General features: G+C 48.9%; 1 protein-coding gene across 1 annotated transcript in view; it reads left to right on the top strand.

Annotated features, from left to right (window-relative positions):
• Positions 1–15,831, top strand: part of LOC126267288 (juvenile hormone acid O-methyltransferase-like) — a 131,039-nt gene that overhangs the window by 90,340 nt on the left and 24,868 nt on the right. The window lies entirely within an intron of this gene.

Below are 15,831 nucleotides of genomic sequence, written 5' to 3'. Positions count from 1 at the left end.
TCTGGACACGAATGTTACTTCTGGACACGAATGTTACTTCTGGACACGAATGTTACTTCTGGACACGAATGTTACTTCTGGACACGAATGTTACTTCTGGACACGAATGTTACTTCTGGACACGAATGTTACTTCTGGACACGAATGTTACTTCTGGACACGAATGTTACTTCTGGACACGAATGTTACTTCTGGACACGAATGTTACTTCTGGACACGAATGTTACTTCTGGACACGAATGTTACTTCTGGACCAGACAATTTTGTTCTCTTTCGGTCGAAAAACTAATTCCAGAGGATGACACCCTGTAATCTTTCATTTCCCCATAAACGTAAGGGCCTGACGGGAGCCGCGTGAGGTAGCCGCACGGTCTTAGGCGCCTTGCCACAGTCAAAGAGGCTCGCTCCCTCTGAGGTTAGATGTGAAAGTCTACATACGGACGGCCTCAGCAATTTGGTCCCATAAGAACTTAGCACAAAATTTCAAATTTTGCCTGATGGGAAACCTATGTATTGATCCTCATTGTTGCACACGCCAAAATTTCCTGTCTTCATCCTTTCATGCAGCTCAATGGAAGTAAAAAAAACTTAGCAAATTAGTCTCCTGTTTTTGCCTTGAAACCTCTTTCCTAACGCAAAAACTACCTTTTTTAATAATTCATAATTTTCAGATTCTCTCTCCAGGGTTTGCTTCGTCCCTTGATAAATATAAAAGGGAAAGATATAACCTTTCTGGTCTGCTGTGCAGTACAGTTAGTAACCGAATTTCACTGGCTTGATTGGATCGCACTGTTCCTTTGAATTTCTTCCCTCAAACAAATGTATATTTATCTAACACAGAACTTCTGTTTCATCATACAATGTTGGGAAATGTTTATTTTGAAAGGAATTCAAGGAACGCTCTCCATAGCCTTCATATCATTTGGTGGAACAAGTTACTCAAATGTAAATCAGAGAGGACTGTCAAACCAACCACGAGTCGGTCTTTTACTAATTGACCACAGATCACCAGACGACCAATAGTGTTTCCATGATGGAAGCTTGACAGTAGATAAAAAAATTTATTCTTATGGCTTCTGTAGAGTGAGGCGTTAGCATCAACAAATGGTTTCCTGCACCGTCTGTCAATTTCGCGCTCAGATACCTTCTTAGTTTCGCTAGCGTTTTCATACAACTAAACATTTTCTCTCTTTCTGGAATCCTCTACAGTTCAAAGTAAACTGATATAGGGCTCCACTGATGCACATTGTAGAAATATTTTCAAAAAGTCAGAACCTAAAACTATTTTCAAAAATGGCTCCACAACCTAAACCAGCAGAATTAATAAACTCGGCTGCATTATTACCACAGTCTTAATCATCATCTATATCTGTAACATTGCAAGCCGTCGCTTGCGTTCCTCATACATAAGTCTGAGTGAAGCTCAATGTTAATACTTCCACATAAAAGAAAAACTTTATCTTCGCAATAACATTCAAATAGTGTGCAACTCACATGAGTCTACGTGAATCAATAAATATACTTATTGCACTTCAGTTGCCCTATGCTTGTAACAATTTTCAGAAGTCTAATAATTAAATCATGTTGAATGTTACATTGATGTATCCACATACCACCACAATACAAACAGAATAATAGAGGAAATATGAATGAGAGCAGTGGCGTATTTTTTACAAAATAAGTTTCATTAAGCGTTTAGTAATCACAACCTACTGGAGAACCAGCTGATAAATTTGTCACAAAAATGACAAACGCAAATCAGTTATGGAGTGTTAGATACGCAAAGCATACATTGGGATGGAAGCTATACAATTTCTCTCCTGAATTGTTACTTTCAGAACGCAGACTGACTTGGTTTACATGGAAGCCACTATAAGGCCCAAGTATATTCAGAGGGAATGAACTACGATCAACTGTAACAGAAACTTTCACCTGAGAACAGGGTCTGTGTATATCATTCAACAACCCTAAGTCAGTGCAGCTCAAAGTATCACAACCACCAAGCGTCAGTATGCGAGCCAAATCAGCTAAACCAAACCCGCCGACACTCTAACTCACTCACGTACAAACCACTCTATCTTTGCTCTGCGCACAGAATGTCCACTCCTGACTGATTGGCCTGGCAGCCAATAGACACAGCATCAGAGTTCAAACATTTTTGACCAAGCCTCTCCCCCCCCTGCGGGTTCGGGGGTACGAATAGGCCCGCGGTATTCCTGCCTGTCGTAAGAGGCGACTAAAAGGAGTCTTCAAAGTTTCGGCCTTATGTGATGGTCCCCACTTGGGTTTGACCTGCCATTTTCAAAATTTCCGTTGTTAGTGCGTGCCATTTGGGGAAGGACGCCTTACGTGGTGTTTTTCTATTGGTCCATCGTGCACCTCCATATTGCATGCTATCTATTGTCGTGTGGAGGGATTTACACCCCATGTCTTCTGGGTTGCCTCCTCGTCTTGTGCGCAATCCCCTTCTTCGCGCCCACGGCAATTGTGGACCCTTTCAACACCTAAAATCCAGCACGGTAGCCAGTCCGTTGTGGTGGGGTCGTCATGTACCCTCTTGGTGGTAGCCCCCTGACCACGCAGGGATCGCACTACAGATGCCAGAGCTGTTTCCTCCCCATGCATGCCAAGGAGTATGTGCCCATCTTGTCTGGGGCACGGGGACTCCGGGCAATGGGATATCGGCCAGGTACCCGTTGCTTTGGCTGGGTGGCGCCCTTGGGGAGAGCCCTCGTTCGGAGTAGGTGGCATCTGGGCGGATGTGGCGCAATGAAGCGCAATAAATCTCAGCAAGCTGGTGGTCGCACTGCCACCAGCGTCTCTAAGCGAGGCAAAATTGAATTCGATGCTGCACAATATGATCCTCAGTCGTTCCCCTCGTTGGCTGCGCCATGGGAGGGACGCAGATCTAGTGCCAAGCAGGAGCCTTATGTACCACAATACCTTGTCTGCAGCAGAAGTGATGGTGACTCCTTTCTTTCGACAAAGCCTATGTTTTTTGTGGAACACCTGGAGGATAAGTTTGGGGAAGTGGCGGGTTTGTCTAAAATGAGGAATGGGTCCATCCTCCTCAAGGCAGCCTCCCCAGCCCAGTCACAGGCGTTGCTCTTGTGTGATAAGCTGGGAGACGTCCCTGTTACCGTCACTCCCCACAGCAGCTTAAATATGGTCCAGGGGATTATTTACCATCGCGACCTCTTGTTACAGTCCGATGACGAGCTGAGAGCTGACTTGGAACGACGTGGTGTGCATTTTGTCCGTCGTGTGCACAGAGGACCCAAGACCAACAGGGTGGCCACCGGTGCCTTTATCTTGGCCTTCGAGGGTGCTGTATTGCCTGAGAAGGTCAAGGTAATGGTTTACCGTTGTGACGTCAAGCCATACGTCCCTCCCCCGATGCGGTGCTTCCAGTGCTGGAAGTTTGGGCATATGTCCTCCCGTTGCCCATCCAGTGCCACATGTCGAGATTGCGGACGCCCCTCCCATCCCGATTCTCCATGTGCGCCTCCGCCTGTCTGTGTCAACTGTGGGGAACACCACTCTCCATGCTCGCCGGACTGCCCCGTTCTTCATAAGGAGCGGAAGATTATGGAATTTAAGACCCTGGACCGGCTTACTTATCGCGAGGCAAAACTGAAATTTGAAAGGTTGCATCCTGTCCCTCTTCAAACTTCTTATGCTGCAGCTACGTTATCGTCGCCCTCGCGGGCGGCAGTTGTCGCCTCCTCTGTGCCGCCTTCAGTTGGCCCTCGGGGCCGTCCATCTCTGTCTGCCCCCCTTGTGTCTGGGGGCAAGCCTTCCTCTGTTGCCCCCTTAGCAGTTGGGGGCAAACCCCCTTCTGTCACTCCCCCCGCACATGCTTCAGGAGTGACATCTGCTCCAAAACCAGGGGGCTCGATACCTCCCCCTCCCCCTCCCCCTTCTCTGCCGGCGTCGTCTCTGCCGGCTCCTCTGTCGCGGAAGGGGTCCCTCGGGGCCCTCCCTTCTTCCGGTTCTTCTGCTACCCCGCCGGATGTCAGCCAGTGGCTGAAGGTTCATCCACCTGCTGGTCGTAGGGCTTCTGCGTCGTCGTCAGCCTCCGACGCTCCTTTAGAGAAACTCTCCCAGCCCTCTAAGCCAAAGGACAGACGCGAGAAGAAGGACCGGAACGTGTCCAAGAAGAAGGACGCTCCGGCAGTTTCAGTACCGCCTGCTGTCAATAGCTCTGGCTCTGGGGATGCGGTGGAGATCCTCGCCTCTGCCGCGGATCTCGCCCTCACGGAACCCTCGGGGACCTCTCCTATGGACACAGCTGACTCTCGCTCGGTGGCGGCCGTTGACTCTGCGGCGCCGTCTGTCTCTTAGTGGACTTAACGCCCTCCCAGTCCCTTCCTGCTTCCATTCTCCAGTGGAATTGCGGCGGTTATTTCCGCCACCTGCCTGAGCTCCGGATGCTTTTGAGTGTTTCCCCTGTTCTGTGCATTGCTCTTCAGGAAACTTGGTTTCCAGCAATGCGGACCCCTGCCCTTCGCGGTTATCGGGGATACTATAAGAACCGCGCTGACTGTCAACGAGCTTCAGGTGGAGTTTGCCTCTTTGTTCACCACTCTGTCTGTAGCTCACCAGTACCCCTTCTGACGCCTTTAGAGGCAGTCGCTGTCAGGATTGAGCTCTCGCCGGCTATTACTGTTTGCTCTGTTTACATTCCTCCGTATGGGCAACTCCCCCGACATATCTTGGCTGCGCTGCTGGCTCAACTCCCGCCGCCATTGCTGCTTCTGGGCGATTTCAATGCCCACAACCCTCTATGGGGTGGGACTGTCTCCGATGACCGTGGTCGCGCTGTGGAGCATGTGTTGGCTCAGCTCGACCTTAGCCTCTTGAACACCGGTGCTCCCACGCATTTCAGTGTGGCCCATGGCTCGTTCTCGGCCATCGATCTCTCTCTTTGCAGCCCCGGACTTCTCCCATCCCTTCACTGGAGAGTGCATCCTGACCTGTGTGGTAGTGACCATTTTCCCATCTATTTGTCACTGCCCCAGTGTCATTCTTCTGGGCGCCTGCCCCGCTGGGCTCTCAACAGGGCTGACTGGCCGGCTTTTACTTCCGCTGCCACCATTACTTCTCTCCCACAGGGTGACATTGACGAGGTGGTCCGTGTCTTGACCTCGTCAATTATTTCTGCGGCCGAGATTGCCATCCCTCGCTCTTCTGGACTCCCTCGGAGGAAGTCTGTCCCCTGGTGGTCGCCGGAGGTTGCTGAGGCTATTCGCGACCGTAGGCGGGCTCTCCAGCGTCATAAGCGGCACCCGTCTCTGGAGACCCTCATCGCCTTTAAGAAGCTCCGTGCCTTGGCCCGTCGTCTTATTGCACGGCGTAAGCAGGAATGCTGGGAGAGGTACATTTCATCCTTGGGCTCCCATGTCTCCCCGTCGCTCGTGTGGTCCCGCATCCGGCGGATTTATGGATACCAGACCCCTATGGGTGTCCCTGGAATCTCCCTGGACGGCGCTGTCTGCACGGACGCTGCCACCATTGCTGACCACCTTGCCACGCACTTTGCTACGGGCTCTGCGACTGCAACTTACCCTCCTGCCTTTCGCTCTCTAAAGGAGCGCGCCGAGCGGACGCCGTTATCGTTCCACACACGTCGTTCTGAAAAATACAATGTTCCTTTCAGCGAGAGGGAATTCCTCGCTGCCCTCGCCAATTGCCCTGATACAGCGCCAGGACCGGACTGCATCCACGCGCAGATGCTGAAGCATCTCTCCAGGGACTGCCAGACACACATCCTCACCATCTTTAACCGCATTTGGAGCGAGGGCGTGTTCCCGTCGCAATGGCGAGAGGGTGTTATCGTTCCCATCTTGAAGCCCGGTGCGGACCCTCTGGCGGTGGACGGCTATCGCCCCATTACACTAACCAACGTTTTGTGCAAATTGCTCGAACGTATGGTGGGGCGGCGTTTGTGTTGGGTCCTTGAGTCGCGCGGTCTCCTCGCTCCATCCCAGGGTGGCTTCCGTCAGGGCCGGTCTGCTGCGGACAATTTGGTGCGGCTGGAATCTGCTATCCGTACGGCCTTTTCCCGCCGTCAGCATCTCGTTGCTGTATTTTTTGATCTGCGGAAGGCATATGACACAACATGGAGGCATCACATCCTTGCTACGTTGCGCGAGTGGGGTCTTCGTGGTCAGCTTCCAGCTTTTCTTCAAAACTTTTTATTGCGCCGCTCTTTCCGGGTGCAAGTCGGTGCCGCCTCTAGTTCATCTTATATACAGGAAAATGGGGTCCCGCAGGGCTCGGTATTGAGCGTTTCCTCATTTCTAGTGGCCATTAATGGTCTGGCTGCAGCTGTGGGGTCGTCGGTGTCTCCTTCTTTGTATGCCGACGACTTCTGCATCTCATTTAGCTCAACGACTACGGGAGTCGCCGAACGCAGGCTGCAAGCAGCCGTTCGCAAGGCGGCATCATGGGCTCTGACTCATGGATTTCAGTTCTCTGCGGCCAAGACTTGAGTTATGCACTTCTGCAGGCGTCGGACGGTCCACCCTCATCCGGAACTTTACCTCGACGGTCACCTACTTGAAGTGGTGGACACTAGCCGCTTCTTAGGACTCGTCTTTGATGCCCGGCTCACATGGGTTCCTCATATTACTCAGCTGAAGCAAAAGTGCTGGCAGCACCTCAACGCCCTCCGCTGCCTGAGCCATGCGTCTTGGGGTGCAGATCGTAGCACGCTGTTGCGATTATACAGAGCCCTTGTGCAGTCCAGGCTTGATTATGGGAGCCTGGCCTATGGGTCTGCATCGCCCTCAGTGTTGACGTTGTTGGACCCCATACACCACTGTGGGGTTCGGCTTGCAACTGGTGCTTTCCGTACGAGCCCCGTGGATAGTCTGCTGGTGGAGGCCGGGGTTCCCCTGCTGCGGATTCGCCGCCACCGACTGCTCGCCGACTATGCTGTCCATGTGCATTGCTCACCGGGCCATCCCAATTATCGCCTGCTTTTCCCTGCCAGGGTCCTCCCTCTGCCCGACCGGCGACCTAGGTCTGGGCTTTCCATTGCTGTCCGTGTCCAGTCCCTGCTGTCGGAACTGGGGTCGTTCCCTCTTCTGCCGCCCTTCCGGGCCTGTGCACCCACGCCTCCCTGGTGTATGACCCGTCCGTCCGTCCGTCCGCCTGGACTTGGCACGGGAACCCAAGGACTCGGTTCCGCATGTGGCCCTCCGTCACCGTTTTCTTGCGCTCGTCGCCTCGTTTTCAGGCTGTGAGCCTGTCTACACTGATGGTTCCCTGGTGGATGGTCGTCCTGCCTACGCTTTTGCCCACGCTGCCCATGTTGAACAGCGCTCCTTGCCGGCTGGCTGCAGTATTTTTACTGCAGAGCTGGTGGCCATATTGCGCGCTCTTGAGCATATGCGTTCCTGCTCAGGTACGTCCATCGTCATCTGCAGTGACTCCCTGAGCAGCCTCCAGGCTATCGACCGCTGCTATACCTCTTGTCCTCTGGTATCCTTTATTCAGGAGTCTGTTTTTGCCATTACCCGCTCTGGTCGTTCGGTGGTCTTTGTTTGGACGCCAGGTCACGTTGGCATCCCGGGGAATGAACGTGTCGACAGGCTGGCCAAAGGGGCGGTCGACGCCCCCACTTTGGCGATCGGCCTCCCGGCTCGTGATTTGCAGCTGGCGTTGCGCCGTAAGGTGCTTCAGATGTGGCGTGACGAGTGGCGTAGCCTGACTTCTCCGAATAAACTGCGGGCTGTCAAGGAGACGACCGATGTGTGGCAGTCCTCCCTGCGGGCTTCTCGCAGGGACTCTGTCATCCTGTGTCGGCTCCGCATCGGCCATACCTACCTGACGCACGGACATCTTTTGCGTCAGGAGGATCCCCCCCTGTGTCAGTGTGGGTCCCGGTTGACGGTCGCCCACATTTTGTTGGAGTGTCCCCGCCTGCGCATCCTCCGGCAGACTTTTAATCTCCCGGGCACGTTGCCTTTGGTTTTATGCGACGATGCCTCCATGGCTGACGACGTTTTAAATTTTATCCGTGGTAGTCCTTTTTATGGTTCCATTTAGGGGGGACCTGTCCCTTTCCCTTTCTGTGTATCTTGTCCTCGAGTGTCTCATTGGTTCCAGATTTTAATGTGTGTATTCGGATGGTTGACTCTTTCCCAATTTTTGTACCCATGGTCAGTCAACCAGTCTCCGACCCTCTTATTTTCTTCCGTTTCTTTCTGTCCAGTGTTCGTCTGTACTCTTCTTGTCTCTAGTGTTCGCTGACACATTGGTGTTCTTTCAGTGACTGGGGGGAGGGGCGTCTCCTCCCCCCTTGGGGTTTTACCTGTTCCGTAAATTTTGTTTCGCCGGTTTTTTGGAATGGGGGACTGATGACCTTAGCTGTTTAGTCCCCCTTAAACATCCCAACAACAACAACAACAACAACAAGCCTCTCCTTTGCGTGCTATGAAGAGCCAATCAGCGCCTCCAAATCTCTCCTGTACGAAAACTTTAGGCTAGGGATGCATCGTTCTCCCATTAAAGGCTATGTTTTCGTAAAGAAAAAAATTCCTAGATGGGGCCACAGTCATTTACGGAGTGATATAGTCTTTTTGGGCTGATCATTCCCAATTTATGAAATAAGGCTGTTAGGCTTCCCAGACAGCCGTGCTGCGGTGGTGCGCTTCTTTCCGTCCCTTTACGACGGATCTGCACCTACCTGTGAACATTGTCTCAGCAGATCATCAGTAGGAAAGCCGAGTGAAACCTACTGTGCTTCGACGTGAACCAGGCTGCAATTAGTCGCTAATCTACTTTTCGGGAGAAACACGAAAGGGAAGGTTGGAAATTTTTGTCCTCAATTATATATTCTGAAACATAGGTAAACAAATATCACTGCCAAGCCCGTGCTACTCTTAACACTCACAACCCGTTAATTCACGTTAGCAAGTTTATGGTGTTGCATTTACCGAAAACGTAATAGCTACAAAAACACTGATAGTATTTGGCGAGCATTCTCAATCAAAAACAGTCTGTCTGTACCAAATGCAGTCAGTTTTTAGCCACCGCCACACGGAATTTGTCTTTTCTCGTCACAAATTTCACTTAGAAATTCCGAAATTTCTACATACCCATTGGAATAATTATGCCGACGCTTTCCCAACATAAAGCAATGCTAGATCCGTCAACTTCTTTTCCATCGGAAGTACTATTACACACGTCCAAACTGTTTCATGGCTAGGCTCCCACTCTTCTCTAGAATACTGTCTTTTCTACTTGCAGAGAAAGGCGCGCGAAGAACATTTCTTTACCATTGTTCAGTTTACCCAACAGCCAATAGCAAAGCAACATTCTCCCGCGTCAGCCCTCGCTTTTCGTCGGTAACCAGTCGCAAAATAGTAAACCTAACGATTGCACTTTTTACCGCCATAATTATCTAATATGCTGAAGTTTTGTTTATGTATAAAGTTATTTACTGTTATTTATACCTGAATTAACTTCCCCTTTACGATAAACTTACTTCACAAATCTATTCTACTAAAATCCCCTTTTTTCATATCCATACTTCTTCAAAATGTTCCCACATCTTCATATTAATCTTAAACCACACTCAGGCATCATTCATACTGCTAAAACACATTTATAACATTTTACATACACTTTATGAAAATAGTTTATGAAAAACATTCTATTACTACAGTGCACCCTAGTGGGCACAATCAAAACTAAAATCAGTCCCCCTATCCACTATTGTCCTCTATCGGCTGATACATAAACCACTTGCGCGTCCAGTCTTGCGTCACCATCTGTCACTATCCAGCTGAGAGTCACATATTCCTCTTAGCTGTCTCCAAGGCAGGATCGTTACACGGCGCTACGTGTCAGTGCCGGCAAAAAGTGTGTTCCGCCACTCACTAGAAGAACCTGGCGACTTCCTTGCGTCGAGGGGCTTAGTCACACCTCCACTAGACACGTACGCCAACCACTCTCCCCATATTATCCCATCTTCTGATGTGAGAATACATGGAGTTTAAAAACATTCCAACCATTTGCACAAAAGCTCCATTTACAGCAGTCTCTATCAAATGGCTTCCTCCACTCACATTGAGCCATATGCCTTCTGCAGTGGACTGGCGGCTGGCCGAGGTGAACTGGTGCCCTTGTGTCCAACCCTAAGGAAGAGGTGCAGAGAGCTTCAGGCAGAAGTCCCTCTGGAGGTAAGGACCACTGAACACTGTTCCCCAGAATCACTCGCACGGCCAAGTCGCTGCACTCAATCCCTGTTCACGGTCTCCTCCGCTATGACTCCCCAGGGTACAAGCACGCTGTAGGTTATATATGCAGTTAACATAACATCCTGCACACAATTTCCCCACGTAGAAAAGTTATTACCCACACCCAGCAAATGTAGTACTGGGAATACTGAGATCATAGTCTAAAATACGAATGTTAATGACTTCCAATGTCGTTAAAGTGAGAGAGAAGCATACTACCTCCCAACGTTATCATCTGGCGAATCGCTGAGAAGAGCTGCAGCAATTTAGTCATCTATTTTCGACGCGCGAAAAGTGGCATTTCTCTGTGAAGAAACAGGTATCCTAGACCTGTCACAAAATCATTGAAATAGAGAAGCATGGACTGAAAAAAATTCACAATCAGCAACTGAAAACTCCTAGTCTTCTTTAAAGTTTCCTAGTCGGCAAACCCTTTCTCGGCATCACTCTTAGCTGGCATCAGCTTTCCTTTTGGGGATGGTGGAGAGCTAGTTGTACTACCACGTCATTCAGCCATGTGACTTGCATCTTCTGACTGCTGACAACATTTACTGAAGGTGTGTGACAGCGTCGCATGCAAATTACAATGCTGCCTTCATTTACCTCAAATGGAGGTATACTCCCAGGAAAAGACTCCTTTATGTATGGGCGAAGAAATGACGGGTGGAATTCCTAAGCTGCATGTTTCAATGAACTGAAACTGGGGTTTGTTCAATTTGTCTACCGTCAATCGTATTCAGAAACTTAAATAAGCCCCTACATTCGTTTCGAAAGAAGTAATTCTTACAATAAGATAAATATTGTAGGATGACGGAACAATACTACTGAGTAAGAAACATCGGAAATGAGTTAAGAACGATGGTACGGATTCCACAGAAAATCCCCCCTGTTTATTTCAGTTGCAATGAATATTACGTTACCCCATAGAAAAGGGATTTTTTTCAGCAAGCTGGAAGTCCAATATCATCGAACAGTCCCTCTGAGAACATGTCAACTATATGCAGCACGGAAAGAAACGCACAGGTCAAGATGTCCTTCCAAGTTGAAAGCACACGTGCTACTGAATGCTTACTCTTGTATCGGCAGCACAGAGAACCAAGAGGCAGCTCCGTATAGCGCGGCCATAGCGCTGTGTTTAGCGTGTTGTACATTCATGCTCCTAAATTAAGGATAATTGCAGAATGTGGTGCCGCACAACGTGGCACTACACAAAACAGGCGCTAATATCATAGGCACGTAGGGAGCACACACCACACAGATCTGTGAGTCCACCGTATTGGTGATAAATTGAGAAAACCGCTCCGAAACACTTGTGCTACAAAACGCCACTGTTTCCTGGGCATGTAGCCCGACATCAATATTGTATATGATCACCGCACGTACACAGGCCGCACAAGGGATTGACATACTCTGCATCAGGTGGTCGAGGAGCTGCTGGTGTACAGCCTCCCATTCTTTCGCCAGTTCCTGTCTGAGCTCTTGAAGTGTCGTGGGGATTTGAAGATTTGCATCGATACGTCGACTGAGAGCATGCCAGACGTGCTCGATGGGGTTTAGGTCTGGAGAACAGACTGGCCCCTCCATTCGTCTGATATCTTCTGTTTGAAGGTGGTACTCCAAGATGGTAGCTCGGTGGGGCCGTGCGTTATCCATCAGAAGGAAGGTGGGACCCACTGCACTTCTGAAAAGGCAGATGTACTGGTACAAAATGACGTCCCGATACACCTGACCTGTTACAGTTCCTCTGTCACACATGCAGGGGTGTACGTGCACCATTCATAATCCCACCCCACCCCACCCCACATCAAACGACTACTTCCATACAGGTCCCTTTCACGGACATAAAGGGTTTGATGTCTGGTTCCTGGTTCACACCAGATGAAAACGGGCGAGAATCACTGTTCAGACTACACCTGGACTCGTCTGTGAACGTAACCTGGGGCCACTGTTCCAATGACCATGTACTGTGTTCTTGACACCAGGCTTTACGGTCTCTCCTGTGACCAGGGGTCCGTGGAATGCACCTTGCAGGTCTCCGGGCGAATAAACCATGTCTGTTCAGTCTTCTCTACACTGTGTGTCTCGAGTCCACTGTTGCAGTGTCTGCTGTAAGGTAACGAGCGGAGCTACCTGCAGTACTCTGTGGCCGCCTACGGGCACTGATGGTGAGATATCGGTCTTCTTGTGGTGTTGTACACTGTGGACTTCCCGTACTGTAGCGCCTGAACAAGTCTCCTGTCTGCTGGAATCGTTGCCATAATCTTGAGATCACCCTATGTGGCGCACAGAGGGCCCGTGCTACGATCTGCCGTGTTTGACTAGCCTCCAGTCACCCTAGTATTCTACCCCTCATAACCCCATCACTGTGTGTTCTTTGAGCCACTTTCAACACAGTTACCATTAACACGTTTGAAAACGACTGCACACTTACTCGCTGCACCGTACTGACTGCTGCCAGCGCCACCGTGCGACGACTGCAGGTCAAATGCACCGGATGGTCATACCCCGAGGTGATTTAACCCGCAAACCGCCCACCAGAGCGTTTTTTCACCATGTGTCAGCATTATCCTTAATTTATGAGCAGGAGTGTAGATATGTGGTGTCAGGGTTGTCAAAATATATAGCCTATTTACTCGAGCCCCCACTCCAGCGTTAAAAAAAAATTTCGATATATTAGCGGCATTTCTTACACAGTAATATATCCTCTAAAATGCACCGAACTAACACTAGCTGGCGACTACATTTCTCACTGTAAGCTTTCCTAAATATGCCCGAAGTTGTACATTAAAGTATTATAATAATTATGGGCACTGGCGAAAGAAAAGCAGTACATTACGAAGCTGTGATGTCAGGCTAAAAGATGCGAAAAAATTGGTGTCTTACAGAATAGTTTCCTCAAAATCGAAAGCGCACAATGGCAAGGCAAAAACATCCGAGACCTAAAGCAGTGGTCTCAAGAATGAGATTTTCACTTTGCAGCGGAGTGTGCGCTGATACGAAACTTTCTAAATCAGTGGTTTTCATGTTTTTACGCAAACATTCGCAGAGATACTGTCCAGAGGGATGTAGCTTTGCTCCATCTATAGGAAACAATTTTTTTGAGGCACATCGGATGAACCGAAATTTCCGTCGCTCTGTGTCGTACGAGTGAGAGATGCGTAGAGCGATCGGGACGCAGTATTGAGCCGAGCTACGCTGCAGATACGTACCAGTGTAGTATCCTTGTCAAAGTGAGAACCAGTTAACGTAGCTTCAACTTAGTTTCCATGTGCTCCGTCGATGCAGGATCCCTCGGCGTCGTATTGTCTCAGGTCACGTCACGTTTCGTATCGCATATCGTATCTCCTCACTGCAAACTGAGCCTTACTCTTGCCCGAACTGCGTACCGTCCTCCTTCCACTTCCGTATATGGCTACAGTCAAGACCTGCACAAGATTACCCAACGTTAAAACTGACTGATATTACACTTTAATAATTTATCATAAATGCTTCCGTTGCAGCCAGTCTATATCTATTATACACTCGTCTGGAAGTTATTTCGCGGCCTAAATAGCAACTGTCTTCAACTGCCTAATTCCATTAACCTCCATCCTTTGTTTCTGTTATACAGCTTGCAACGTCCAGAGTGGCTTGCTGAGCGAGGCGCGTTGAGTAAGTAATGGAACACATTTTTTCTTAACTATGTTGGTTTGACTCAGGATTTAAGTACACCATATTACTCATTTCTTAGCTACGAAACACTATTTTCCAACATAATCCTCACCAATGCGACGGCCTTGCGCCACATTACTAGGCGGACCTGTAGGCTCGCATTGCACCACTCTACTGGTCAAGGTGGAAGCCTATGAGAAATTGAGTAAAAGTTATCACAATCAGCCTCGTAACTCGCAAGTAATTCCGCACAGACGGTCTTTCACTGACCTTTATGGTATTCTTAGGCGGCCAGGAACCCAGCAGGGGTGTGCACCACCTGGTGGAGTGCCTGAATTATTATGTTTATGTTTGTTTTGTGTGGCTCTTTCTAATGGTAATTTAAAAATAAATTTTGGTAAGAGGAAATCAACTGGAGTGCCGTTAATCAAAAGAAGCAGTCAGTAAAAAAAAGTTCAAATTATCACGCAGCACAGTTAAAGTTACCACTAAGAGGGAGGAAATTGATAATACAAGATTTGGTCTACCCTGCTTCGATACCGCTGGAGTGGACTGACAGCACATAGTTTGTAGGCCTATTGCGCCTATTATAAATATGTCGCGTTATGTACAGAAGTGCTGCATTCACAGCTCGGCTCAACAGGTATCAGGGAAGCAGGAGTGGTTGCTCTAAGTTCGAACATCAGTGATCGGCAGCGGCCAGTAAACAACATGTCGGCAGTCTTACCGTTCCCTAGGCAAGGGTAACGTTACTGAAATGAAACACTGATAAAAAAAAAACAATTATGCATATACTGGCGATAAATTTACGGGGAATGATTTACACACCTTGAAAATGTCTTCAAAGTAAAACTGCCTGTTAGTGACTCGAGAAAGCGACCATCAAATGAGCGATCGACAAGAACGGAGACATAAATCCAGCGGGCCTCGGAGTCGGTGAGATTGAGAGAGAGAGAGAGAGAGAGAGAGAGAGAGAGAGAGAGAGAGAGAGAGACAGACAGACATCGCACTTGTTTATATATAAGTACACAACGGAAGGCACCTTTGCTGTAATTTTTCCTCAGTCTCTTCCTGTTCTGGAAGCCTCTAGCGTGGAAGAAATGTTAGACGGCGCTGAGCTCCTTTCTGGGACGGCTGATCGCATAAAATTTGTTTTTGCGGCTTGGGCTGCGTCTGATGCATTATTTGTCGATTGAAAAGTGCAATTGCTCTTTCTTGCTGGATTTAACATCTCCCTACTCTAACATTTAAGAAAAATGTATTAAAATTCTACATTGAAAGACAACTTAGACAATCCATGGAATTACTATAAAAATACAGCGATTCTAACTAGGTTCACATAATTTTGTTTCTGGGGCTTAAATTTATTTTCACACAAAAAATGTCATGTAATGGATTACAAACACCTCGGTGCACAACTGGAAGTATCTGTTGATAGAGCTGTCGCCTGAGTCTCCACACGTTCCAACAATGCAGGAGTCACAGCTGTGTGCAGCCGGCCGTCACGCGGGGAAAAAAACCTAGGTTTACACGACCTAGGTGCAATGACAGAAGCTTTGCCGAACGAGTCGCCATGCTTTTGTTTACTCCCTGGTGTCTGTAGACATTCTGCGAGCACCTAAGGGTATCTGCGACGCTCTGCTTTTCCGCCAGACGAAATTAAATGACGCCAGAATTCCGAACGCACTCTGTAACAGACGCAAATTTGATGGCTACTTATAGTGCTGCCACGTATCGGAATTTTAAGAAACTACAGGGACTAAAGCGGGAATATTCCACGATGTCCAACAAATTCTGCATTCTTCAACAGAGATTGGACGACAGTAAACATGCGTTGCATCACTTACTGAACGCCACTAGTAGTTCTGATGACTTGACAGCGAGGTTGGGAAGTGACGAGCATAGCGGTCTCGGTCAGCAGAACCGTGGT

This window comes from Schistocerca gregaria, chromosome 4 (assembly GCF_023897955.1).
Source record: "Schistocerca gregaria isolate iqSchGreg1 chromosome 4, iqSchGreg1.2, whole genome shotgun sequence".
Lineage (NCBI taxonomy): Eukaryota > Metazoa > Arthropoda > Insecta > Orthoptera > Acrididae > Schistocerca > Schistocerca gregaria.
The sequence above is the reverse complement of the archived record's forward strand: the minus strand, read 5'-3'. Positions and strand labels throughout refer to the sequence as shown.